Below are 27,800 nucleotides of genomic sequence, written 5' to 3' on the forward strand. Positions count from 1 at the left end.
GGCCATAGCTTTTTATCTTGCAATGACATTTGATGACAAAAACTTTTCAGCATTATGGATGTTTCTCCAAACTTTTGAATGTTACTGGTGTAATCTGACCTGTGCGTACAGAGATCAATCTTTTTGCTGGAATTTTTGAAATTTTGCTCTGGCTCTTCTAGTGTTCAGAGGTTTCTGACAAAAAGAAATGGCTGCATAATTCAGGCTGTCATCATCCTATTTTAAAGAGAAAATATAACTTCTGTTAAAAGAGGAAGCCTATGTGATATGATTTAATGGACATCAAATCACAAAGATTTTAAGAAATGTTTGAGAAATTCAAGTATTCAATATGTAATTGATAAAAATACAGTGAAGTACTTACTTGAGTTGTTTGAGCAGCGGACGCTTGAAAAATCAAGAAACAGTCTAGTTATTATACATAGCAGTCATGTGTTTTTAAATCTGACTATTTTTGCTTTACACTAAAACAATTATTGTATTCATAAAGTCTTACTTTTATTCTGACTCCTGAAGATTTTAATTCCCAGAAAAACAACAAGGGCCAAAAATAGGATATTTGAAATTCCCAAAGCAAGAAGAGCAGGATTAAAATCACTTTCTGTAACAAAATTGAAATGAATTAATTTAATTTTATTTTTAATTTTTAAATTGAATTAATTTCTGAACATTTTAACATGAGTTTAGTATCACATGTTCAGATATGAACGCAAGTTTCATAACATTTTTACACTTAATACATTTGGATATAATTCTTTAGATAACGTTTTGTACATTTGTTAGGTAAGTTTGGTAACAAGTAATAGTGTATGAATCAAATGTTTTTTCACAAATATTTGTTTTGTCTTCATCTTACCTCTAATATTCAGTTGAGTTCCTTCTCCAAACAGTATTTGTCCACATGCGGCCACAGCACAGTAGTAATTGCCAGAATCAGAGCGACTGATGTTGTTCTTGTAGAGACTGTAGACACAGCTTTGTGTTTGAGACTCAGCGCTGTTCTTACAGCGGCCATTTCTCTCTCCTTTGGTGTAAAGCACTCCTTCAGAGTCTCCTGAGCTTTGCTTGAACCAGTAGATGCTGTGATCTCCTGCACAGCTCTCAGTGAAGATGCTGCACTGCAAATTCACTGAATCTCCAGGATCAACAGTGTCTATCAAAGACTGATGAAGAGTTGTGTTTCTATCTGCGGCTGCATCTTCACAAGAACAGAAAAGTACAGAAATGGTCAGGATTAAAATTAGCTACCACAAGCAAACAGAGCAAAAATAATTAAAATAAATTACCTCTGACAAGTAATCGAGTTCCTGAACCCATTCCAGTGGCCTGATATGATGAAACTACACAGTAATATGTTGCAGAGTCTGACAGGTTTGTCTTTAAAATGGTCAGATTAAAAAAATCATCTCCTTTGCTAGCATTAAAGTGATTTTTATTCTCTAATTTGGGATTCCAGCTTGGTTTTTGACTTCCATATAAAGACACAATTTGTAGGGATTTTCCATTAGTCGTCTGTTTAAACCATACTTTTGTCAGTTGTGTATACCATGAAAATGTGCAGGTAAGGTTTACATCCCGGCCAGCTTCAACTATTTTTACATGATCTTTCTGAACAACATCAAAATCAGTCGAGCAGACTGCAAAATAAAGCACAAAAGAGTTGAAAAGTGTTTAACTTGTTATATAGTGTTAAATGGATTAATATTTTATAAGACATTTTAGATATTTACATCTAGTTGAGGAAAGCAACAAAATGAAGTAGCATGTCATGATCAGTCGTCTTTCAAATTTACTCTTGTGCTTTGAATTCTCCTATAAAAAAGAGAACAAATGATCAAGCTATCAATCCGTTTACACATGCTAAAAATGTAGATGAATGTGTCCTTCCTCACCATGTGCTCATCGGCCTCTGCTTCAGACAACTGAGGCTTTTATGCACTCTCACCTTAACTTTTATCACATCACATGCCACATCAAAATGACTAGAGAAACATTCTAACCCAAACATCTTTCCATTACTCTCTCTCACATACAGTATGTTAAGACATGTTGTAAACATTTCAGCTTTAACTGCCCACTCAAACCTTTACACAATGTTGTCTCAGTTATTCAAAATACATTGTTGTTTACGAGAAAAAAGCAGGAAATAAGGTGAAATGGTGAGTAGAAAAATATCTAGAGCTTCAAAGTTGCTGTCTTTGAGTTTGCAAGATATGAATCTGTAGAGCTTGAATAAGGACATTTGATCATGGCTGAGCATGAAGTTTCATATATATCTGTCTGTCTTTTTTTTGTTGTATTTTTGGTTAACCTCGTTTGCATTCAAGTGTTAAAACGAACGCATCAAGATTTTTTTTTTCTTTAAAAGTAGAGGCTTGGTTCAATATTTTAATATGTAATATTCTCATATTCACAGCAGAAAAGATTCTGAGGGTTGTCATTTTTTTAAAATACTGGTGTGGAAAGAGTTAAATATTCACAATTCATACAGCTTTTTAGTCTGCTAAAATAAAAGTGTGTATATAAGTATGATCCAGTGGAAATTGGTGTGTCTGAAATACTGTCCGAGTACACACAACATGCGAGTTAGTATGGTAGTTTAAATGAAAATCAGATACTGCATCTGGCATGCTGTTTGTATCACGCTTCCTACCAGCGTCATTCTTGTCTTTTCTTCTCATTCACAAATTCTCTCCTAGAGATAATAAAGAGTCCGAATTTTGGCGGAAGTGTATATTATCACTGAACTATCTTATGTCCTCTAGATGTACTGTACTATGCTACAGTGTGTCCTGCGTTACAGCCTCTAACTCTCTGTTGCTTGACAATGGTGTATTTGTCTAAATTTAATAAGATAGTTCAACTCAAACTCAAAAATGAAAATGTACTCATAATTTAATCTTTGTGTTTTATTTGAGTTTTTTTTTCTATTGAACACATGAATATATTTTGAAGCGTGTTGGTAACTGAAGACATTGTCATCTTCTGGCATTTAACATATTACTAATTATCTTGCTTTCTGTACAAAAGAAAAAAAAAACATTTCATGCAAGTCTAGAGTTAGTTAATTATGGTAGAATTTTCATTTTTGGATGAACAAGCCCTGTAAAAGTTTAAAAATAAATGTCTGCATGACGTTTCACATACAAATAAACATTAAAGTAGACGTGTCTTTTGTTATTTAAAAGCTGAATTCGAGTATTTCATCTAACATTACACCCAAGGACGTAGATTTGCTCCTGACATTGGTGGGGTCATACATCCTGAACAGCACAAATTATGTTTTGCTTTAAAAAAAAAAAAGAATAAAGTACTTAATAATTTAAAATCAACACTTAATAATAAAAAAACAATCACATCCTATGCTGTAAAAGTCACTTTACATGACTTTACTGCAGCCGGGCATTAAGGAGGTATGAATGTAGAGCAGTTTCGAGAGGTGTGCGACGCTATTTAACTGTTTTATCCTGATTATTGGTTCTCATAATCTTGGAGGCCAAAATCTAAATCGAATTTCGGTTAATTGCACAACCTTGGTTAATAGTATTACAGTGAACTCATGGCGAATTTGACTTTGTACATGTGTAGGTTACTAAGGGTTGGCGGAGCATTATTTTATTTTTAAGTTGATTAAATTATTGGTAGGGACATTTCAGGTGGACATTGGTGGGGACATGTGGCCTCCATCCATGCCAACTCTACGCCCTTGTTCACACCTATAAACATCCACATCAAATCACAGCTGGGACTAATGAAACTCCAAAATAATGCTTGTTTAAAAAACAACAACTATATATTCTTTTCATAATAAGTAGGGATGCACCAATACCAGTATCGGGTTCTGGGAAAATAATTGGTTAAAATACTCGTATTCTTATTGTGCATGAAATGCCAAAACAATGCACCGATACCACTCAACAGTATTTTACTACGTGGATGTGATTGGTTGTCCTGCCTGACTGCAATGTCTTAATGTATTTACTAATGTATTATATTTTAATAGCTTGGTCTTAATAAACAATTAGTTTATAAAATACATTATTAATGAATCTATAGGCTACTGAAGAATGAAGCGAACATGCAGTATGATCCTTTTATATATTTTATATGTATGTGCTCATTTTATATATAAACTTTAAATATTGAAAAAATCAAAGAAATTTTAAGTAATGGAACATTACATGTAAAAAAAAAGTCTAAACTATTACAGTATAAAGTAGACTGCAGGCTAAATAAAAAAGCTAAATTTCTCTGCCGTCGCACAAGCGGGTCTGTTTGCAGCTTCTGTAAAGATCAGATAGCCTATGACAGACGACACAATCTTATTAAACACCTGATGCTTGTTGTCAGCCCTTATTTCCGGCTTTTTTCCAGTGGTAAACCACACAATGTATTTTTGATATTAACTACATAATTATATTACATAGTTTTGAGAGAGGTCATTTTAAGGTAAACAGTTAACTAAGTGTTCAATAATAATACATTTATTAATAAATGAGAGAGGGTTTTGTTAAGAGTTAAGAGAACCCCGCATAACAGGGTTTTGTGCATCCCCAATATGCTATGTCAAGAGTGGCTCTATAAGGTAATGTAACTGCACACACTTGATTATGTAATGTGAAGTCATGGACGCGCATCAGCACAAGGATTATCCTTTTAAATGCCCATTTCTAATTGGTAATCTATCAGGTCTATCGATTTAAAGGGTTAACAACAATGTGTGTATATTTTTGACTTGCATTGCCTTCTGTTAAAGATTTTTGTGTTTATCCTTGCTACAGACAAAAAAATAAATAAAATCTCCTTTCAAATTAATTGCACTTTCATTGAAACTAAATCTTAGTAGTATCGGAATTGATACTCTGTTTTGGCAAGAACACAAATTAAAACACTCATACTCATATCGCTTTGTAAATAAGGGGTATCTGTTCATCCCAAATAATTTAGTTTTTTTGTACTGTATTGATGAATCAAGATCTCTTATTCCTTATATGCCATTCACAGTGATATTCCAACCTTACACTTTCTCTCACTTCTGCTTTGGGAAACTCACTAAAGATGATGAAACACCAGTTCAGGTCCAGTTGTTTAATTTTGGTTTCATCTGTTTGAAATTGCATTTGTTTCCCCTCAATTGAACCTAAGGGCTAACAAAAACTCATGGTATAAAAGTGGCCCAATTCTGTGGGAAAACCATGGACTTGGCGACACTTATCAAGTAATTAGGTATGACATGCATAATTGCTGTGCATTACAGAATGATATAAATCTGAAAATAAAAGCCATCGCAGGTCCAAATGGAACAATTTGATTGGTTGATTAATCTAAAATCTGAAACAAACTTAGACAGTATTTGTGAACAGCAAAGGATTATTGATGACTGAATGAAACTGACAAATTAGTAAATAGAAATAAATATTTAAGAATCAAATGGGATTTTATTTTTTTTTATTTAGACAGCTGATTGTATTCAAATGCATACATTACACAGTGTTTATGCCACTATTTTCTATATACAGGGTGAACAGAACTTTCAAACTTTTCAAAAGCTAAATTGTGTGGAAAAGTATATTTGCTTATTGTTTTGGTTGTTCACATATGGCTCCTCACGCATAGACACGTTTGTTACATGTACTAGATTAATGACATCATATTTTGGACAATAAGGCTGCAAGTTAGTTGCCAGTTGTAATATTTTGAAAAAATAGTGGAGTAATTAAAAAAAAAAGTATTATAAGAAAAAATGTCAATATGCTTGCACAAATTGGAAGAAAAAATCACAAATCAGAAAATACAATCAATACTAAACACTTTAGTAGCTTTAATAACTGGATATGTTTTTGTTAAATGTCTTAATATTTTAAATGTTGCATGTTTGCTAAAAGGCATACAGTAATAAGTAAAAGATACAGAAACAGTAATAAACTAAAAACAGAATAACATTTGACTATTTATTTGAGCAAAAGAATTGTGAATCCACTCTGAATTTTTTTATTTCTAAGCTGAAGATTAATGACTTGTATTTGTGTAGAGATCACAGAGCACACATTATACATGTACCTCTGATTATGCAAAATTATTAAATACATTATACTTTGCAAAATTATACAGAGCATATGCATAAAACAAAAGAGAGCACTTAATTTAATCAAATTATCTTTTTTCTGATATTGAGTGCCATAGATAAAGATATGAATCTTTATAGCTTAATTTTCTTTTTTCTGCTTTTTTCTGTTTTAAAGAATGATGGAGATGGATAATTTGTTGGCAACAGTAGTTAATTGCATTACATGATTTATTTAAGATAGAATTTTCATTTTTGGACAAACAAGCCCTATAAAAGTTTCAAAATAAATGTCTGCATGACGTTTCACATACAAACAAACATTATATTAGATGTTTTTTGTTATTTAAAAGCTGCATTTTATCTCTCATACATCACACCTATAAACATCCACATCAAAATCAAAGCTGGGACTAATGAAACTCCATAGTAATGCTTAAGTTTCAAAAAATGTTTAGTCCAAAATTTGTTTTTTGTACTGTAATAAATCAATCATCTCTCGTTTTTTCCATGCCTAACACTTTCTCTTACTTCAGGTTCGGCAATCTCACTAAAGTTGATGAAACACCGTATGAGGTCTACTCCCATTAATTGTTTTTATTTTTGGTTTTCTTTGTTTGAAATTGAAGTTCTGATTCCAACTTGTGTTTTTAATTTAAATATGAAGACACTATTTGTTGGGATTTCTCATCAGTCGTCTGTTTAAAACATGCTTTGATTGTCAATGGTACAAGCCCTGATTATGTGGATTATCCGGCCAGCTTGAAGTCAGTGGAGCAGACTGCAAAATAAAGATTAAAAATAAGACATAGGGAGTGTTCAACTGTACCTATTTTAACAAAAGTATATTTAGCTGTTGTTGAACTAAACAAAAATATTAAATTTTGACAAATATATTCTTATATTCAAAATTCCACTGAGAGAAATCAAGCCAGAACAAAGCACTTTACACCAGGTGAACACAATATTATAGTAATCAGTAAACTGTTTACCCCATAAATCTTTCAAGCACCACTTCAGACAAATGCTTACGCACTTATGTTATTTATTCTGTTTTCTAAGAGTTGATCGGCCACTTGTAAAGTTGTTTGAACTGAGCTTAAACCATTTTGACTTCAGCCAATAAAATGGGTGTTGTGGTCATGTTTGCTGTTGTTACATGCTGTTTTATGCTTTAAAATTTTTTTAAGTAAAATAAGTGAATATGATAAATTCAAAAATTCACACTTGAAAGACTAAAAGAGAAGTGTTGGTTAGCAAGTCTCTTTTTAGTTTCTTTAGAGAATGAACTTTGTCTCAGTTTTCACACCTCTGTTTGCATACACTAACATGTAAAACCTCAACTATTTTTCCAGTACTAAGAAAAAAAAAAGCCTTATCTATGACCTGCAGACTTATCTGCATACAGCGATTAAGAAATTCTCTGACACTATATATAAACTAGGCCTTAATATGAATTGTAAAGGGTACAGATTTAGAGGTTCAGCACCAAGCACAGAAACATAAATAATTTTGCACTGCAAAAAAAAAAAAATATTTTTTACTACTGCAGAAAAAAGACAAGCACTTTAATAATAGTATATTATAATAGTAATTGTAATATCACTTTTATAATATTACTCTTATATGAATAAATATTGCTACTTATTCTTTTCCCCTAAACAATCAGGAAATCGAGTCAGAAGGCAGAGATGAGTTTCATCATTTCCTGCCAAAAACACTGGAAGAAACAGTTTATTATAGAGCTAGAGTGAACATCAGGGCACAGCTTTCAGCTTTCAAACTGTCTCAAATGATTAGAATTGTATGTAAACATATAAAAAGTTTAATGAACATTATTGATAATTATTAATGTAAACACTATTATGCTGTTATAAATAAAATTAACTTCTCTGTGTGATTTAAATAAAAGTATACATCACAAATGAAAATCAGGGCATATTCAACCTATTCAGCATCTAAAAAAAAAAGTGTAATCCTGTTGGTAAATAATCTTATAATATGCTTCATATCTAAGTTCTGGCATCTGACCTCTGTTAAGACAAACAAGACACACTTCATTTTCAAGCATAGATCTTTTTATTTTATTTTTTCAAATAAAAGATTCCATATTCAAGATGAGACAAAAAAAGGTAAAGTACTGTATGTTTAAGCACAAGCATAAATGTCATCAAAAAGTAAAACAGTAGACAAGACAAATTCCATTTTTTTCTTTATAACAGATAAGATTAGAAAGCAAGAAATGCGACTTAAGCTTGTGTATTTGGTTCTTGGTTTTGTTGCTACAGTTTCTATATTTTATATGTATATTGGATGTATGTATGTGGATTTTTTTACATTATTTTTTACTTTTTTAAAGAGCTTTATGTTTTAAATGTTTTTTTACATTACATTTGTAATTGTGTGAACAGCTGCTAAAATGAAATGCTCAGAATTGTAAGATCAAACAGTTCAGTTTGTGGCCTTTAAGGGCCGATTAGACAGCACCAACAAATAGAGACAATAAATATTTCACCTGATTTCTCACATATTCTATAATTCAACAAGTGTTGATTCAACAGGTTTCATTTGTGGAAGTAATCTCTAAAAAATGCTAGCAGACACTGAAAGGAGTAAAACACACTGATCTGACAAAACACAATTATATGTCTGCTGCTATCAACCATATAAATTGGCCTTCGGTGAAGCAATAGATATCTACAAGAGACTTCAAAACAAAAATGTATTAAGCACAGAACAACAAACAAATTTCACGTCAAACTACTCATGTCTCACTTATGCAGTTTTATTTTTAGTACCTTCTAAATCTTAAAGACGCTTGTGGTACATTGTGTAAGTGACAGTAGTAGTGGCATCAGCCTGCAACAAAACCAATGATGTTAGTAATAAATATAAAAGCAAATAGGGATGATAGATGTAAAAGCGTTATACATATTATACACTTATGAATAAAGTATATTTACTCTAACATTAAGTTGTAGCAAAAGCAAGCAAATGAAAAAATATGTACGAAAGGTCTTACCATTGAGTGATCAAGCACATTATAGGAAATCTCATCTAAACAAACAGTAATTATTGTTACAAACACACTGACAGACAGATAGTGATTTGTGACTGTAAATCTTACCTTTTTGTTGGTGATTATGCAACTGTATACCCAGAAGTATGATCACAATCACACACAAAATGTTTGAACTTGTTAAAACAAGGGCAATTATACTCCATGGTGTTTCTGCAAAAATGAGAAATATGGTTTTTAACACATCACGTCCATATAAGTTCCATTTTTAAAAATTTTCTTCTGTGCAAATGTACCTGGTCCTCGCAAACCAAATTTTGTGCCATCGCCGAGCAGTATTTGTCCACAAGCGGCCACAGCGCAGTAGTAGATGGCGGGATCTTCATCAGTCTTGGGCAGGCTGTAGATGCATTTGTGTGCAGTGGAGTTGAGATCAGAGCTCTTCTCACACTGAGCGCTCCTGCTGTCCTGAGTGTAGATCACTCCTGGAGGAGATTCTTCAGAGCCCTGTCTGAACCAGTAGACCTTGTGTTCTTCTGCACAGCTCTGAGAGATGATGCTGCACTGAGCATCAGAGATCAGCATCAGAGGATCTGCAGACTCGATGTTCACTTCACCAGCTGAAAATAAAATAAATAAACAATGGCAGTATATTGCTAATTAATGCAATTTAGAAGAGTGAATAATCTGCTTACCTTTAACTATGAGGTCAGTGCTGTTCCCAAATGTGAAATCATATGCATATGTTACACAATAGTAAGTAGCAGAGTCTGATACTTCTGTGTTTGTGATGCTCAGATTAAAACTGACGTCATCTTTTGTTACAAAAAAGCGATTTTGTTTGTCTGAGTCATTGTCAAATCTGAGATCTATGATTTGAAATGATGAAACGACTGGAAGAGGTTTCTTTCCAACACTTTGTTTGACCCAAACCACACTTTTTCTTATATCATTTGCTAAACTACAAGTAAAGTTAACAGTTTCTCCAGCCTGAACAATCTTCAGATAATTCTGAGTGTCTGTAGTTTCTGAGCTGCCTAAAATCGAAATAAATACAAGGAGAGTTAGTGTTGTCTGCTGTAGCCACAGTGAAAATATAAAAGGTGTCTAGCTTTCATTCTATTTATTTCTAGGATTTTAATAATAAAAAAAACATACACTTTAAAATGTAAGGCAATAGAATAAAAAAATGCAGGATCATTTTTCCACATCAACAACAGGCAGCTTAAATCATCTAGTGAGAAAATGTAAAATAAATAATTAGTGTTCCTTTTCATAGAATAATTTTATCACATATACAATTATAGTTTATGAAAGAAAAAAAGCCTTTTAATCATACATTTTCTTAGCATTCATTTACAACATTTTAATACAACACTACAGGATATGTGATTATGTCGATATGTGAAATGGAAGATATTCTCAAAGTTTGGTTCTGGAAAGCTGTTAGACAAAATAAAATACTAAATATAAGTAATTCTAAAATAACAGCACATTAAAAACAAACATATCACACACACACACACACACAAAGCTTGCATATGTACTTACAGATTTTTGTGATGATCATGCGGTAAAGATCGAGATATTTAAAAAAATCTCTTCTTTCTGTTGGATGATAGAAAAATATATTTATACATATCAACATATTATAAATTATAGCATGTTTTAGAACAATAATATTAACAAAATGCTTTTACTTGTTTGCAGTAAATTAAAAGCTTGTATTCAGATTTAAAAAAGCACCATCTCACTATGTATTACTATCATACAAATTATCTTCTCGATGCAATTGCACAGCCTCTTATCACAAAGCATCTGAAGTGTGCAATAAACACACACACACACACAAACCACATGTAACTCACCAGCACATTTTTCATCAAAAACAGACACACACACAGACACACACACACACACACACAAACCACATGTAACTCACTAGCAGGTTTTTCATCAAAAACTTACACACACACACACACACACACACACACACACACACACACACACACACACACACACAGTGTATTCCAGTTTTTAACACTTATCAGATTTTGTAATTCAGATAATATTGTAACATTGTGGCACATACATTGAAGAAATTAATAGATATAACATATATAATATATATATATAACATATAGATATAACATATATAAAAATTGCATTAATGTGTGGGCATATTAACAGCTAAGTGAAAATGTAAGTGGGTCTTTTTATAATATTTTAATGTTTTGCTCTTTAAGTAATTGTGTGTCTAGAAATATTGTGCTATTAAAAACATCAATCAATAGCTTAATATACGCTGCTTACACATGCCTGTGCACAATGTTTTCAAATGAGTGTTATTTTCACAAAAAAACATAGGTGGCTCATCAAGGTCAGCTTTTGTCAGAAGATGGGACCAACAAATCAGAGGGCAGAGACGAAATAGATCATTTCCTGTAGACTGACTGACAGGAAGAACCTGCTCAGTACAGACTGAGAACTGATGTGGTGAACTGCAGCGGATAAACATTTCTCAAACATTCAGTATTAGACATTACTAACAGCACTCGACAGATTCAAATAATTAAGTCATGAACATTAAAAATAAAAAGTCTCTCTTTGGAAATACAGATAATATAAATATGTAATATATTATAATATATAATATAAATTATATTTATATAATATGTTGTAACTTATTACTTGGAGGTGATCTAGATTCATGAAAAATTTTGATTTGTAGAATTGTTTATTTTTATTAATTGCACGCTCTAATTTATAAGTTAAGTGATTAAATAGACACTTCAGGTTTTTATGTTCAGATATGTTTGTGCACCTTTGTGCTTTTGCATGCATTAGTTTGCATGCATGATTGTGCACGGTGCGCTTTGAGCATTTTCCAACCACAGGACTGACCAGCTAGTGTGTTCACACCTTTCTCAAAGTCAACGTCACACACACCCACACACACCACTCACTACATTAGTCAAATAAATTACTGCTTGGTGACATTCTGAATGGTAACAGTTTATTTTTGCATCATAAACAACACCCTATTTGCTCAGCTGAACTAACTGGTTATATATGCATTTAAGGAGACCGATGTTTATTTTAAGTTACTGTATATATGCAGTAACTTTAAATGTATGTGTTTATTAAATGTTTTTAATTAGTAAAATTGAAGCATTCTGAAAATAAATTACAGACTTTATTATATATTAAAAAGTTTATATTAATAAAATGTGTTATTTTTGAATGCAGTCTATTATGCTACAGGCCTCTTTATGGTCTCATTGTGGAGTTTTTGCAGAATTTTTCCACTAGAGGGGTCTCAAGAACCACTTAATAATACAGGGCTTCACCTCTCAAATATGCAGGCTCTCTTTAGAAAAACATGAAGCAGTCTAATGATGTACCACAATTGATTAATCTCTTAAATTAACTAAAGAGTAAAGATATTTAATATTTAATATAAAATGGGTTCACAACCTTAAATTTGAGTGTATCAGTAATTAAATAAAATTGATATTAATACCAGCCTTACTATTAATGGGAAGCAGTGATTTTGCGAAGTTCAGTTTCTATGATATTTTTGGTCTTTTTTTATTTTAATTGTTTTTTCATTTATATCATATTTATTTAGTCATGCATTACAAGGTGTTGCTCCATTGGACAAGAAACTAAATTCAGTAATATTTAATAATATGTATATAAAATATCTCTTTTCAATATATGAAAGTAATTTATTGACTTCTTGATTGATGTACTGTAGGGGTCAATAATAAAGTCAACAGTGTGTGTTTGTACAGTAGCACACTTTAATTCAGTCAATATGACTACAAACTATATATATTTTTAAAAATGGTCTTAACATGTGGTATTTCAGTACCATGGACAGAGATTTCGTCCTAGTCTTGAGACATTTACACCAAAACAGTTGATCTAAAAATTATGTAACTCCAAACAATGTTCTTTTGAAACTTGTACAACAGTTTGCCCAGAACTATGATGACAATCATATAATAATTGAAAAATGTAGCAAAAGAAATGAATGCATGAATCTGCAAGTGCTTGTGTGAGTCTACACATGAGCAGTTTATTAATATTCTGACTATCTTTGTGTAAAAATTTAATTAATTTTGGCATAGATTCAGTATTAATGAAGTCATGCTTACTAAAAATATCTCTCAAGAGATTTTAAAAATAATTTTCAATTTTGGCACACTTTGTAATTGCGATGTCACCTGCAAATTAGTTTTCAAACAAAATGCCTCAATAGATACTACTATATAAGAAAAACAGACAATTCATGCTACATTTGTTGACGTCTTGTACAATATGTGCTTACTGAAGTGTCTTGTAAGTTTCTTTCCACTGATCTAGTCATGGAGGGATTTTGTTGGAAGCTCATAGCAGCATAATTCAAACATCAGCGTGATCCACCTGACACAGAACAGAAATTAATATTGCTACATTTTCCACACAATAATATATATTTTAAGCTTGCTGTATTCATAAATTCTTTTCACTCTGTAATACTTAACCCTGCTTTATATAAGAGTGAAAGAACGTGTGTTTCTACAGGTGGTTTGTCAAGCCCACTCTTCTGTGTACAGCACATTTTGTAAATGCACAGTATCTTTATTTATTTCTATGTAAGAATGTGTCTGGTGCAAATGTGCAAAACTGGCAGTTATTGTCGGAGAGATGATAAAGTATAGAAAACAGGTGGTTTGTCAAGCCCACTCGTCATGTGGTGAGGTGGGAGAGAGAAGAGGGGGTCCTGGTTTGTTCACAGGGGTTCAGGTTTTTCTCTGTTTTATGTAGTGTTTTTTTTTTCTTCTTCTCAGTTTCCAGACTGTAGTAAGTTAGGATTTTGCTTTGCATGAGAGTTATACTTTGTCTCATTATTTTATTTCATGTCTTGATTTAAGGCCGATTGGAGACTTCTGATGTCATAATTGCATTGAAGACCAAAGTACAATGTAATACACTTTTATTTTCACACTAATCCTGAAATCAATTCATGTTTTTCATTATTGTAAACAGATGTTATTCTTTATTTTAGTGAAACTTAAAATAAATAAGGTTTTAATGAATTTTCTTTGACAAATGTGCTAAATTAGAAAGTCTAGTTTTAAATTTGTGTGCATGCTAACCATTGACAAGTGCCAACATATTATTCAGTAATGATTACCATCACTTTGAGCAATTCTGACATTTATTTTCTGCGCACTAATTAGTTTTTAATGCACCTGTAACCTCAGAAATACCACTCACCCCAAATATCTTCCCTAAAATGATTTCAGGCTGTAGCCTCTCCTGCTCTAGATATATAACTTCACCCTCTGTCTTTAATTATTAAAATCATCAGCTAAGTGAACACCAGCTTAAATAATACTGAGACTGTAATTTACTTCAAAAGTAGGAGGGATGGTCAAACCATGGACTCTTATTAAAAAAAAAAAAAAGGTGCATGACATGCTTACATTTCTTCTGCTACTGTAGTAAAAAGTGAAACCAAAATTCCCCAATCAGGACTCCATCATCATTTGCAAATGAAACCCAAGTCAGCACAGTAGTGATCATGAGCAGGGAGTGTGTCTAAACCTACAAGTATATATCTGAAACTAACCACAAATTAATGCACCAGAAGCTGTTTTTATGACATCATATAACTAAAAACTTTAAAAGCTTACTTATTTGAAATAAATGTACACTTGAATGTACACAAGTATGTTAAGAAGTTAAAATTAAGAGACTAAAATAACAAAAATTTCTTAGAAATATTAAAGTGCAGTTCAATTGCTTTTTTTGATGTGCCAAATGTTCACAGTACAGAGAGAGGACGGAGTTTATGTCCTCTGCTGCAGCCAGAATTTTTTAGCTTCACTCTTCAGGATACTTGAGTCAAACCAACAGATCCCATTCCAGTGTTCTTGACCACTTGGTGGCAGTAGAAGCTTTGGGTTGAGTTTAGCATTTAACCGATTACACTGCTGAATTATCAATAAACGTGTTGGTGTTCCAGTGTACCACACATGGTGTTCATTTAGATAAATACAGCAATGCTAAGTCCAAGTACAGGTGCTCTAGAATGTTGCTGGGAACTACTGTATATTTTATACCAGGAGTCATTAGAGTTTAAAGACTGAAAACAATGTACTGCAATGCAATTTTCATCATCAATGTTATGGGAATAGGAAACTCCACAGTAACATACACATGCAAACACTTGAAAAAATAAAATAAACACTTGCAATGCACATTTATTTAGTAGATGCAAATTAATGATAGTACACACAAGCTTTTTATTGAAACCTGTTGAAATGAAATGTACTGTAGCTTGATATTCTAAAAAGCAACACAGAGTTTAATAACAATCATCAATTGTACCCAAATATATCGACTGACACACAAACCCACACTTTGAGATATATATATATATATATATATATATAAACATAGTAGTTCGATCTGTCGGACGTAGCACAGTGCTCATTCAGTAAAGGCACAGCTAAACAGATGTGTTTTCAGTCTTGATTTGAATGTGCCTAATGTTGGAGCACATCTGATCATTTCTGGAAGCTGATTCCAGCAACGAGGGGCGTAATAGCTGAAAGCCGATTCACCCTGCTTTGACTGAACTCTTGGGATTTCTAATCTATTTGATCCTAAAGATCTGAGTGATCTGTTAGGTTTGTATTCAGTGAGCATATCTATAATGTATTGAGGTCCTAGGCCATTTAGTGATTTATAGACCAGTAATAATACTTTAAAATCTATTCTAAATGTGACTGGGAGCCAGTGTAAAGACCTGAGGACAGGTGTGATGTGCTCTGATTTCCTGGTTCTGGTCAGAATTCTGGCCGCAGCGTTCTGGATGAGCTGCAACTGTCTGACTGTCTTTTGGGAAGGCCAGTGAGGAGGCCATTACAGTAATCCACCCTGCTGCTGATAAAAGCATGAACAAGTTTCTCTAAGTCTTCACTGGAAACAAAGCATCTAATTCTTGCAATGTTTTTGAGATGATAGTATGCTGATTTACTAACTGCTTTGATATGACTATTGAAACTCAGATCTGACTCCAGAGTCATACCAAGATTCTTGACCTTATGTTTTGTTGTTTGACCCTTAGAGCCAAGGTACGCATTCACCTTGAGAACCTCATCTCTGTTCCCAAACGCAATGACTATATATATATATATATATATATATATATATATATATATATATATATATATATATATATATATATATATATATATATATATATATATATATATATATATATATATATATATATATATATATATTTTTTTTTTTTTAGCAAATTCAGATATCTAACAACATTATATACAGTACAAAATCAAAGAGCACAGTTACATAAAATACTTACAAAATGGCCATAACTTTCATCTTATGACATTTGATGACTTTTTCATAATTATAGAAGTTTCTCTAAACAGCTAAATGTTACTGGTGTGATCTGACCTGTGCGTACAGAGATTGATCTTGAGTGAATTTTGCTCTGGCTCTTCTAGTGTTCAAAGATTTCTGACTAAAAGTAATGGCTGCATAATTCAGGCTGTCTTCATCCTAATATCAAGAAAAAACAGTAAAGAAACTCCAGTTAAGAGAGGAAACCTATGTGATATGACTCAGACATCAAAACTTAAATATTTTGAGAAAAGTTTGAGAAATTCTGGTATTCAATATGTAATTGATAAAGCAACATAGTGAACTACTTACTTGAGTTGTTTGAGCAGCGGACGCTTGAAAAATCAAGAAACAGTCTAGTTATAAATAGCAGTCTTGTGTTATTTTGAATCTTACTTTAAATTGCTTTATATTAAGAAATCAATTGTATTCATAAAGTCTTACTTTTAATCTGACTTCTACAGAGTTTGATTCCCAGAAAAACAACAAGGGCCAAAAATATGATATTTGAAATTCCAGAAGCAAGAAGAGCAGGATTAAAATCATAATTTTCTGTAAGAAATTTGAACTGAATTTATTTTAAAACATTTGTTATGTGATCAGTTTAGTGTCATATACTCCCTGTTTACCTTTTTACAGGTTTTACACGTGAAGAGTTCAAATGCAAAAGCCTCTAAATGCCATTCACTTTTTCACAATGAATATGTTTTAAAAATGAAATAACAGCATACTATAAACGCAGGAGGCTGACAAAAATTTAAATTAAGACTTTTGCATTTGAACTCTCCATTTAGTAAATCAGATCATTATCATGTTGTAGTATAAGAATTAAAATGAATTAAATTATTTTCCAGAGTGGTAAGATCAAACTAAGCATTTCAAAATTATATCCAGATATTTGTGTTTTGCCTTGGTCTTACCTCTAATATTCAGTCGAGTTCCTCTTCCAAACAGTATTTCTCCACATGCTGCCACAGCACAGTAGTAAATGCCAGAATCAGAGTGACTGATGTTCTTGTAAAGCCTGTAGACACAGCTCTGCGTTTGAGACTCAGTGTTGATCTCACAGCGGCTATTTCTTTCTCCTTTGGTATAAAGCACTCCTTTAGAGTCTCCTGAGCTTTGCTTGACCCAGTAGACGCTGTGACTTTCTGCACAGCTCTCAGTGAAGATGCTGCACTGCAAATTCACTGATTCTCCTGGATCAACAGCGTCTATTAAAGACTGATGAAGAGTTCTGTCTCTGTTTGCATCTTCATAAGCACAAAATACATAAAGTACAAAATAAATAAGTACAAAAATAAAAAAAAAATATGACCAAACTAAACCTAAACAACACCAAAAAAACTTACCTTTGATAAGTAAACGAGTTTCTGAACTTATTCCAATGGTTTGATAGGCTGAGATCATGCAGTAATATGTTGCAGAGTCTGAAGGCTTTGTCTTTAAAATGGTCAGATTAAAATAATCATCTCCGTTGGCAACATTAAAACGATTTGTTTTCTCAAAGTTGGGATTCCAACTTAGCTTTTGGTTTGAAAATAAAGACACTATTTTTAGGAATTTTCCATAATCTCTGTGTTTAAACCATGATTTCGTTGGTTGTTCATGCTGTGGAAATGGACAGGAAAAGTTTACATCCTCGCCAGCTTCAACTATTTTTACATTATCTTCCTGAAAAACATCAAAACCAGTGGAGTAGACTGCAAAATAATGCACAAAAGAGTTTAAAAGATTTGAAGTAATTATATAATGTTAACTGTATTTTAATTTATATTTAAAAAGAAATCTAGGTATTTACATATAGTTGAGGAAAGCAACAGAATGGAGTAATATCTTATTATCAGTCGTCCTCCAAAATGATCCTTGTGCTTTGAATTCCCCTATAAAAAGTGAACAAATTATCATGCTCTCAATCCATTTACTCATGCTAGAAAATAAGAGTAGATAAGTGTCCTCACCATGTGTCCATCAGCCTCTTCTTCAGACAACTGAGGCTCTTATGCACTTTCACCTTAACTTTTATGCTTTCACACCACATACCACAGCAGAATGACTAGAAAAAATCTAAAGCAACCATCTATCCATTACTCTTAACAAAACTCTCTCTCATTTATTAATACATGTATTATTATTGAACACTTAGTTAACTGTTTACCTTAAAATGACCGCTCTCAAAACTATGTAATTAAAATTCTTTCAGTGCTTCAAAAATACATTGTGTGGTTTACCACTGGAAAGAAGCCGGAAATAAGGGCCTCAAATTTCCTGTTTTCGATGATAAGCATTAAATAGATGAATTTTTGCAGTTTAAGTAAGGGAGTTTACAGAAGTATTTTGAATTGTTGAATGCATGGTATGCATACAGTAAAGTCCATAAATATGGACATCGACACAATTGTAACATTTTTGGCTCTATACACCAATGGATTTGAAATGAAGCAAACAAGATGTGCTTTAACTGCAGACTGGCAGCTTTAGTTTTAAGTATTTAAGTTTTTACATCCAAATCAGGTGAATGCTGTAGGAATTACAACAGTTTGCATATGTGCCTCCCACTTGTTAAGGGATCAAAAGTACAGGGACAATTGGCTTCTAAGCTGTTCGATGGCCAGGTGTGTGTTATTCCCCACACTCTCAAGATGAGATCCTAAGAGCTGTCACTCTCGGTCAAGCAAGCCATCATTAGGCTGAAAAAACAAAACAAAAACCTATCAGAGTGAGAGCAAAAACAGGTGTGGCCAAACAACAGTTTGGAACATTCTTAAAAAGAAAGATCGCACCAGTGAGCTCAGCAACACCAAAAGACCTGGAAGACCATGGAAAACAACTGTGGTGCATGACCAAAAAATTCTTTCCCTGGTGAAGAAAACCCCCTTTACAACAGTTGGCCAGATCAAGAACACTCTCCAGGAGGTAGGTGTATGCGTGTCAGAGTCAACAATCAAGATTGTTCACCACTAGATGTAAACCATTGGTGAGCCTCAAAAACAGGAAGACCAAATGAGATTTCTAAAAAAGCCTCCACAGTGCTGGAACAACATCTTGTGGACAGATGAGACCAAGATCAACTTGTACCAGATTGATGGGAAGAGAAGAGTATGGAGAAGGAAGAAACTGCTCATGATCCTAAGCAGTGAAGCATTGTGGTAGTAGTGACATAGCGCGTCCATGTATAGCTGCCAATGGAACTAGTTCTCTTGTATTTACTGATGATTTGACTGCTGAAAAAAGCAGCAGGATGATTTCTGAAGTGTTTTGGGCAATTATTATCTGCTCATATTCAGCCAAATGCTTCAGAACCCATTGGATGGCGCTTTACAGAGCAGAGAGACAAAGCATACTGCAAAAGCTACCAAAGAGTTTTTGAAGGGAAAGAAGTGGAATGTTGTGCAATGGCCAAATCAATCCCCTAATGTGAATCCAGTTGAGCTTGCATTTCACTTGCTGAAGACAAAACTAAAAGGAAAATGCACCAAGAACAAGCAGGAACTGAAGATGCATTAAGGGGCCTGGCAGAGCATCACCAGGAATGAAACCCAGTGTTTGGTGATATCTATGTGTTCCAGACCTCAGGCTTTAATTGACAGCAAAGCATTTGCAACCTAGTATTAAAAAGGGAAAGTTTGATTTGATTATTATTCTGTCCCATTACTTTTGGTCCCTTAACAAGAAGGAGGCACATATGCATACTGTTGTTATTCATACACCTTTTACCTGATTTGAATGTTAATACCCTCAATTTAAAGCTGACAGTCAGCAGTTCAAGCACGTCTTGTTCATTTAATTTCAAATCCATTGTGTTGGTGTATAGAGTCAAAAATGTTAGAATTGTGTCGGTGTCCCAATATTTATGGACCTAAGTCTATATACATTTGTACACCAAGACTAAATAAAGCTCAATACATTGTGTTAAAAGGGTCAAGAACTGGCTTTATTTTATTTTGTTATCTGATGTCATCTTTTGATGTTTGCAAGGTTTTTACTTTACAAAATATTAATGTCTATGTAATAAGCTGTCTTTGTATCTTGCTTTTAAGGCTCAGGGTGAGTGGAATTACACTGTAATTGTTTTCCTAATATTTCTGTATAGCCGCAATAACAAAACTACCCAAAAGCATAAAAAAATAAAGAAAACAGAGCTGCTTTGTCTCCTTGACTCATTGATATGAGAAGATATAGCTTACAATATGTTAACTCGTACTTTAAAAAAAATTGTTAAACTAGTGCAACACATTCATTTAGGCCTTTCATTGTCTTTATACAAAATTAATGAACTTCAATGACCTGTGTATTGCGCCTCTGTGGCTTGATCCAACCCTGTCCTGCGTAAATCAGTGGGTGGAGCTACAGAATCGTGCATTGATTTTCATTAAGGGGGGCCGTGTTTAACCTACTAGGTCCTGCAGTTTATTGGCCTGTTGTCATTAAAAGTTTTTAAGTACAATTTCACAATGGACAATTTTAGTTATGAAACTTACAAGAGATTCTTTTTTTTACAATGATCTTATAAATCCAAAGTAAAAGTTTATAGCCTATATATAATATAATATATGTGTAACATATAATACATGTTAATGTTAATACATATAGTGTCTATGAGGGCTTTAAGCTTTCTTGTGTTTTTTTTTTCCAACAAGTAAATATTTTATATATTTGTTAAAGTACAAAATTTCAGTTAATTTGAGCAAAGATTTGGATGAACTTTTCTGCATTACTTGTTAGCAAAGTATCAGTGCAGTATCAGAAGCAAATTTTCTTTATTTAAATGTATAAGAATTTAATGGGACAAACAGTTCTTCTGCATTTCAAACGCATACACAGGGTAAAAGGTACTTCATACTGCATTCGTAAATTTACATACTTTGAAAAAGAGTGGACCGCATTTTTAAAAGCACTTCAAAAATGTTAGCATAATCAAGAAAATAAAGAGCATAAAAGACAATCTATAGAAAAAAACCATTAGTGGCTTTATTGGCAATTTTTTTAAACTAAATGTGTTAATATTTTTAATGTTGCATAAATGTGAAAGTATTAACAAAAAGACATGCAGTAATGAATAACAGATACAGCAGCAATAACAGACCAAACAGAGTTACTTTAGTCTTTTTTAACAAAAGAATTGTGAAGCCAACATTTAAAATCCCAAGAGCATTCAGAGTTGAATTTACATCACTTTCTGAAAATACCAAATAATCAATATGTGATTTACAATACTGATAACTGATTAGTTCATATAGTATGTCCAGCAATATTTCAATTAAATCCTACTGAACGACAAGCTTTAAATATTTCTCTAAAAACTTTACCTCTAATATTCAGTTGTTCCTGAACGAGTTCCTGAACCCATTCCAGTGCCCTGATATAACCAAACTGCACAGTAATATGTTGTTGCAGGTTAACAGGTTTGTCTTTGGTCAGATTAAAACAATAATCTTCTTTGGCAACATTAAAACGATTAGTTGTGATACCAGTATGGCTTTTGACTTTCTTACTGTATAGACACAATTTGTAGGCATTTTCCAATATTCATATGTTTAATCCATGCTTTTGTCAATTGCTTATGCTACGAAAACGTGCAGGTGATGTTTACATCCCGCCCAGCTTCAACTATTTTTACATTATCTTTCTGAACAACATCAAAATCAGTCGAGCAGACAAAAGAGTTTAAATAATTTAGTGTAAATTTGATTGCTTAATATTTTTAAAGATATTTACATATAGTTAAGGAAAGCAAGAAAATGAAGACCAAACAAGACCAAATCAGAGAATACAATTAATACAAAATGCTTTACTAGCTTTAATGACACTTATATGTTTTTGTTAAATGCCTTAATATTTTGAATGTTGCAAGCTGCTAAAATAATGAATAGAAGACCCAGAAACAATAATAGACTATAAACAGTTACTTTTGGCTATTTATTTGAGCAGAAGAATTGTAAAGCCACTCTGAATTTAGTTTTTATTTTTAGGCTGAGGATTAATTACATGTAGGTGTATTTGCAGAGCACACGGCATTATACATGTAACTCTGATTATGCAAAAATACCTAAAATTACATTATACATTTAGGCAAAATTATACAGAGCATATGTAAATAAACAGCGTTTATTTGAATTAAATTATCCTATTTCTGACATCGAGTGTCAAAAAACACAACATTTGAAAACAAAAAAAATCATAAATGGTCTGATTTCTGATCTGTTAATGCCTATATGTACAAGCAATGAACTATATTCAGAATAAAACATGACACAATAAAAAGACAATATTCTGACATTATTGGCTGCAAATACATCATGAAGATGAACTAAAAAGCATTTAGACTTGATGCTAGAGTTTAGAGTTGAACTTATGGTCTAAAGCATTTTGTAGGCATTTTTTTGAGTGATCATGCTGTAATTTACAAATGAATGTTCTTCAGAAAAGTTTATGTTGAGTTCTTCGGCAATCAAATCATTTTGAGCAGCAAAGATCGGAACGTCTTCACCATACAATAATCAGGGAAAAACAGTCAATCTATTGTCTCTTTAGGGTTGCATTTAGTTCACACCAGTTCATATGGAAGTGTTACTTGTGTTCCTTGTGTGATGTAAAGAAACTCCCTCTGTTGAGCACGTGGCTGGTTGGTTGTTCTATGTCCTCGCAAGGCTTTAGTGGGATGGAGTCGGTCGTTTCAAGTTTAAAGCGGCAACAGTGCGACTCGTAAATACTACTAGTTTGCGGCACACTAAACTTAACTAATGACTCTCGATGGAAAAAGGTATCAGAGATGGGAATGCCTGAGCTGTGCGATTAACCCATTTCATCGGGGTCCCCGCCTGCTCCCTAGAGTCCTCTGTGTTCAAGCCTTTCTCTGGTCTGAGGTTTCTGGGTCTCTGGGATTTCTGCATTCTTAGAGGTTTCTCTGCTTGGGTCTGTTTCTTTTTCAGGTCTTTCTTTCTTTTCTTAGGTCTTTCTTTTCTCTGGTTAGGTCTCAGGTCTCTTCTTAGGTCTTGGGTCTCTCTGTCTTAGGGCCTTAGGCACAAGCTTTTATAAGGATGGTTTGTAGCCAGGGCCAAGTTGACCATTTAGAATTTAAACTTCCCTGAGACATGTTTTATAGTCCTTTGTTCAGAAGAGTATAGTGATTTGCATAGGTATTTTGATGTAAACTGAGGCAGAAATGTTTCTTAAAAGGTTTATATGTTGCACTCGTATTAACATAAAATGTAAACAATCGTTCAGTACACCAAATTAGCTTCAAAAGGACATTAAATATGAACTATGAGCTTGTTTATCTGCGAGTTGATTGCAGAAATATTAAAACCATAATATTAATACAGGAGCAAGGGAAACGTTGCAAAACACCTGATTACACATAAAGAGAGAATAAAAATTCACATTAAAACATCAGTCAAGCAAGGAATTTATAGAAGTTTTCTCTGTGTCCAGTTCTGACCACATTCCTTTGTGCTGTAAATACCTTGGGTTACAATTGACCATCCAGACTTTTCCTGGGCAGAAGTTGGTGCTGTGTTGGAAGTTGGGCGCATTTGTTGAGTAGAAGCAAAATAATCGTGTCTGATCAGCCATATTTGTTACAGAGATTTGTCATTTCAGCACCAAGGACAGCGATATGAATCATTTCTGCATTGCAAAAATGATCTAATAAACACATATTCATACAGAAAAACAAAAAAACAGACAGATTAACAGAGCTTTTGTGAGCATAATCTCAATAAGATATTATTGAGATCAAATTAATGCATCTAACAATCTGACAAATCTTAAAATCATTGAACTAGGATTGGTATGAAACATTTAATTCAGAAGAACAAATTTAGCAGCTTTTAATATGCCATGTTTAATGTTGCTTAACTTAGCAAACATATTCTTGATTTGTCAAGGTTAAACATACACACGCATCACATCATAAAGTCTAGACAAAATACAGAGAAGGGAACAACATGATAAAAGCATGTGCAGCATACAGCCGAAGACATTTCCTTTAGTGTGATGGTCGTTTTTGACTATACAACTATGATCAAAACCTAAACCTCAGATTCAGACCCAGTCCATATAGGGAGAGGATGTGACTGTGGCTCTTACTGAAGTCAGAAAGCAGAGACGAGTTACATCACTTCCTGCTAAAAAAGACAGGAAGAAACAGTTCATTATAGAGTGAGGGGTGCTGGAGTGAACATGAGCGGACAGCTTTTAGATTTCAGAGTGTCTCATCTTATTTTAACTTTGTTTGAAGGTGCCACATTTGTGGTTTCACGTTTTAGAAGTTTCAGAATGAGAAATAAATATAATCACTATTACTTTACTGTTTATATATTATGAAATTATTTATAAAAAGTAACTTTCTGTGTGATAAAATAGTGGTACAATATATTTTTTTTTGTCATGTTCAGTCTATTCAGTATATAAATATTATAATCAACATCATAAACATCAATCAATTGGTAATATTCTGAGTGTCGGATTCATGAAGGTCTTTTGTTCATACATAAGTTTGCATGTGTGAAATATGCACATCACCTACCATCCTCTGTCTGCCTGCCCAACAACCCCCCCACCAGACATTTTTTTATACCACACTTTGAATTGAAACCTAAGAAGTAACTTCCTCAATGAACAGCTTTCACTACTATTACACTTTGTTTTTTAATGGCAGAGAAAGAGTAAAAGTTATAGTTATGACGTAATGAATTGTTAAAATATACACATCTTAATGTTTGAAGCATTTGACTCCATTTGAACATTTGTTGTTTTAATTATATACTAGATTCCGTTGTATCAGGCTGCAGGCAGACACATGTACTCTACAGAAATAGTGGCGTCACAGTGTGGGGTAGTGTAAGGGGTAAGGTTATTTAACGAGTGTATTTAGACATTTTTGTCAAATTTAAAGAGTATCTAGTAGAAATATAAAATAATAAATATAGTAGCCTACTTAAGAACATGAGCAGAGCTGAATCGGCAATCTATTTCTATTTTTAGTCTATTTTTGCAGCACCACTTGTGCTCAATTAAAGTGAAAGTGCATTGATAATGACCAAAAACACATTGAATGACAGTAAAAAGTAGTAATTTTACCCAATGAATGCTTTGATAAGATCCACTGATTTTTATATAGTTAATGAAATGAACTTAATTAAAAAATGCAATGAATATTTGTTTTGGGCCCGTACTACAAATCTCTATTTAAAACAATTTTAGTATCAGTTTTGCTTAAGTTGCACTGATTATTAAAAAACCTCTGTAAATGTCAGAATGTTAAAGACATTTAATATTTTAATGGAATGTGTTTCATGAATTTGACAAATAGAACATTTAAAAAAGCAGAGTTTATTTGAAAACATGTAGAACACTAAGTTTATTCAAGTGTGGAGAGTAAACGCTGATTTCAAATTCGGCTTTTACGTTTTTTGATACCATAATTGCTCTGAAGACTTTAATTTTCACGCTGATCCTGACATCAAACTTTACTGTTAGTATTGTAGTGTTTTGAATGGGAATTATGGGAAATTGTAAACTAAAGTTACTCTATATTCTAGTTAAGAATGAAATATACAGCATAAAATATATTTTAATTTTTTTCAAAGTTTTCGTTGTAAAATATGCTAAATTAGAATGTTTCTTTTTAATTTGACTGAGTGCTAACCATTGACTCTAGCTTATATATTATTCAGTAATGATGACCATCACTTTGAGCAATTCTGACTCTTATTTTTGAGCATTAATAGGTTTATATGCACCAATTTACATTGAAAGATTAGTAAACAAACTAAACATAGCTAAATATCTTCCTTAAAATGGTTTTTAAGCTGTAGCCCCTCTTAGTTCCTGTGTATCTATGCTCTCTAGAAATATGACTGCAATTTATAAATTACTTTTCTCTCTTTTCATTTAAAAAAAAAATCAATATCAGCTATTGATTTCAGCATTTAACGACTTATAAAAAGTAACGTGCTAGTACACACTTATTTGATAAGAACCAGGATTTATAATTACAGTTAAAAGTGTAAATTGAGTCCAACTGTGACTGCAAACTCCACAAGAACATCGACATGCAAACACTGACATGTAATATAATTCCATACCAGTGAAGGCAAAATTATTAACCCTTCTGTGATATTTTTTTTTCTTTTTTCCTTTTCAAATATTTTCCAAGTGCTATTTAAAAGCAAGGACATTTTCACAGTATTTCCTATAATATTGTTTCTTCTTAAGAAAGTCTTATTTCTCAAAAAATAAAAGGATGGAATAAAATATTTAATATTAAATATTATTAATTAAGTTATTATAAGCCTTTTATTTATATATATATATATATATATATATATATATAAATATATATATATATATATATATATATATATATATATATATATATATATATATATATATATTTTTTTTTTTTTTTTTTATTTGTCAGAACAAACCACTAATATCCAAAAACTTAAAGCCCAATTAACCTATTTTGTCTAGTTAACCTAATTAACCTAGTTAAGCCGTTATGTTGTACTTTAAGCTGAATACTAGTAACTTACAAAATAAGTAGAAATAATTTGTCACCATGGAAAAGACCAAAAAAAATAAGTTGTTAGAAATTAGTTATTAAAACTGTTTAAAAATGTGCTGAAAAAATATTCTATCCTTTACACAACACCTTTTATATTTCAAATAAGTAATTTCTTATAGAATGCATATGTATTTATTTAGCAGGTGCAAATGAAGGATAATACACACAAGATTTTTGAGACATGTTGTAAAATGAAAAGCTTTATAGTTTGATATTCCAAAGTTTTTTCCCAAAACAACAGTGTGTCAAATAACATTCATGCATTGATCTCCAAATACTGTTCTCCAAATATTGGCTCAAAAACTCACACTTTAGCATGTTTTTAGCAAATTCAAATATCTAACAATAAATATACAGTACAAAATCATATAACACAGTAACATACAAAGACTTACAAAATGGCCATAACTTCCATTTTTCAATGACATTTGATGACTTATCAGCATTATAGAAGTTTCTCTAAACCTCTAATTGTTACTGGTGTGATCTGACCTGTGCGACCAGAGATTGATCTTGAGTGAATTTTGCTCTGGCTCTTCTAGTGTTCAGAGGTTTCTGACTAAAAGTAATGGCTGCATAATTCAGGCTGTCTTCATCCTAATATCAAGAGAAAATATAAAAGAAACCTCAATTATGGAAACCTATGCAATATGACTTCATAGACATAAAAATGAAAAGATTTTAAGAAAAGTTTGAGAAGTTCTTGTGTTTGATAA

The 27,800-nt window shown here is 32.5% G+C and overlaps 1 pseudogene; it reads right to left on the bottom strand.

Moving 5' to 3' along the window:
* On the bottom strand, positions 1-23,404 carry LOC130220185 (uncharacterized; annotated as a pseudogene).
* Positions 23,405-27,800: the final 4,396 nt, after the last annotated feature.

This window comes from Danio aesculapii, unplaced genomic scaffold (assembly GCF_903798145.1).
Source record: "Danio aesculapii unplaced genomic scaffold, fDanAes4.1, whole genome shotgun sequence".
Taxonomy (NCBI): Eukaryota; Metazoa; Chordata; class Actinopteri; order Cypriniformes; family Danionidae; genus Danio; species Danio aesculapii.